The 2,722-nt window shown below is 34.6% G+C and overlaps 1 non-coding gene across 1 annotated transcript; it reads right to left on the bottom strand.

Moving 5' to 3' along the window:
- Positions 1–2,393: 2,393 nt before the first annotated feature.
- LOC138803119 (U6 spliceosomal RNA) lies at positions 2,394–2,500 on the bottom strand. The gene has a single exon (XR_011364874.1). It is a non-coding gene; the product is annotated as a U6 spliceosomal RNA (small nuclear RNA).
- Between the last annotated feature and the right edge of the window lie 222 nt (positions 2,501–2,722).

The following is a 2,722-nucleotide window of genomic DNA, read 5'->3' as shown; positions in this document are numbered from 1 at the left end:
AAAAAGAGAATTCATTTTCTATGTCTTCCTTATCTTTGTAAATTGAATGATGTAAACACAATATACTGCTCAGATACTTTCATGTTTTTTCAGTTTTGCACATTTTCATAGGGATTTCACCTCAGTCTACAACATTCCTTCATCGTTCTGTCCCTGATATTTTTACACTATCAAGGCATGAGATAACCAGTTTGATTTACAGCATGAGAAGTTATCTACCTGGCTTCCTTGGAAGCAGAGTATGGTCAATAGATATTACTTCTGGTTGCTCATTACATGTAATGGTTTCTGTACACATTCTGTACACATTCTGTACACATTCACATTCTGTTTAGTATTTTAAAAAGACATGGCTAAACTAAAAGTTCATTCATAGAAGTTTATGTTAAGTGTTTCATAAGTTTTATTTCTCTTAATTCTTAAGATAACATTTGCTATAATGCTAATGTTATTGCCATTTTATGGTTGGGAAAAATTGTAATTAAAGACAGTAAGTGCATGTCCCAAAGACACACACAGTGAGGAAGGAAATGAGTCAAAGTTTCCAAAAGTCTTTCAGAAATATCAAAAAGGTGGGTAAAATCTCTCCATTCTCTTACACTTTCAATTCAATATTCATATTGACCAAGAAATAATAGCATAGCAATACTTGCTATGTTATTATGGTGATTGTTTTCTATCACATTTTTTCTTCAACACAGACTATGTTTGTGATATTGGGTTATCATGCACAGAGCAGAGCTTATAAATTGAGGTCCAAACAGAGCCAAATTTTTTCTGTCCCACAGTTCCAGTTTCCTTTTTAAAAAGTCCTAAAACGTTTAAATATCATCACTTACTGTCTTTTAAGAATCCCCAAACGAAATAAATTCACATATAATCACTCTAAAATGCTTTAAAAGTAGGAGATAATAAAACAGGCCCCCATGAAGTAAATTTTCTTCTATTTTAAAAATTATTCTGAAAGCCTTGTGCTGGCTGGTCACACCTGTAATCCTATCTACTCGGGATATCTACTCAGGAGCCTGAGATCTGTGGATAACATTCCGGAGCCAATCAGGGCCAAAAAACAAAAACAAAAACAAAAACAAAAAAACAACTTCATGAAATTATTTTTCAAAATTTTTAATGAACTAACAAAAAGCCAGGAATGGAGATGTAGCTCATATAGTAGCTTACCAAGCTAGATAGGAAAGGCCTCGCAAGACCTTGAAGCTCTGATTTTAACTCTGAGTACTCCAACACACATGCATTGGGTGCGTTTGCATGCTCACGCAAGTTTACTGGTGCGCTGCCGAGATCACACACACACACACAAACACAGCACTTTCAAATTACCTTCATATCAGTGTTCTACATTAATTTCTTTGTTAATGATAATATATGGGTAAAACAGTGGAAATGAACTCTTCCATCTCAGAACATTTTTATATGTTTTTTATTTTAATAATACTGTGCAGAGGGATCACATTTACATGAGGAAGGAAATTAGTACATTTTTCTAACAAGCATTGTTACCTCCTCCTTTATATTTCCCCTACTATCCTTTCCCTCCTACCTCCACAAATACACTCCCCTCCCCATTTTCTATCCCCCATCCTAAATTGTAAAGTTCATTTTTCAACATAGTGTCTTGTGCATCTCATGGTTACAATTGGTTAAACTGCATCCCTATTTGAGCATTTTTCCCTTCCTCTCCCCAAATTTCCTACAAGATGTAGGTGCACCAACTTCAAATAGAGAGAAAACAAGGGTTATAGCGTGGGGGAGGAACATACAATGAAACAAAAATAAATGACATCGTACATTATAAGTAAGTTAGAAACAATAGCAAGAAACATAGAACCACTTGTGTCCCTATCTTGGGGTTCAATTCCCTTAACATCATCTTGTCTGGTATTATGCACATAACGTTTGAGCTTTTCAGCTTATTCCAGACATATATTCGTTATTGAAAATAAGGGAAACCATGGGACTTATGTTTTTTGGGACTTGGCTTACTTCACTCAATAATTTTTTTTTACAAGTCTTTCTACTTCCTAACAAATTGGGAGATGTCGTTCTTGCTGATAGAGGCATAGAATTCCATTGTGTATATATACCACATTTTCTTGATCTATTCATCTAATGGGGGCATCTGGGTTAGTTCCATATCTTAGCTATCGTAAGTAATGCTGCAATAACCATAGTTGTGCTGGTAGTTTTAGTATGGTCTTGTTTGTGATCATTTGGGTAAATCCCCAAAAGTGGGATTGCTGTCATAGGGGAGCTTTATGTAGAGTCTTTTGAGGAACCTCCATACTGCTTTCCAAAGTAATTGAACAAGTTTACACTCCCACCAAGAATGCATACGGTTCCCTTGGGGCCACATCCCTTCTAGCATCTCTTTTTGTAAAAATATGGAATGCTTCACGAATTTGCATGTCATCCTTGCACAGGGGCTATGCTAATCTTCTCTGTATCGTTCCAATGTTAGTGTATGTGATGCTGAATTGAGCAAAGAACATTTTTTATATAAAGTATAGTTTATTGATTTTATTAAGCTAATAATTTTTTATTAAACTAGTAAGTTCAAAACTAGTAAGTTCAAAAGAATTGTTGTGAAATTTTAGAACCATGTATTTCTTACATAAGCACACATTTAAGAATAAAATCAAGACTGACATGTCAAAACAAAGTAATTCCAGATATTTGTTGTTCAAGAAATGTGTAGGAGGAGGAA

This window comes from Dipodomys merriami, unplaced genomic scaffold, assembly GCF_024711535.1.
Source record: "Dipodomys merriami isolate MVZ:Mamm:240054 unplaced genomic scaffold, mDipMer1.0.p SCAF_334, whole genome shotgun sequence".
NCBI lineage: Eukaryota > Metazoa > Chordata > Mammalia > Rodentia > Heteromyidae > Dipodomys > Dipodomys merriami.
The sequence above is the reverse complement of the archived record's forward strand: the minus strand, read 5'-3'. Positions and strand labels throughout refer to the sequence as shown.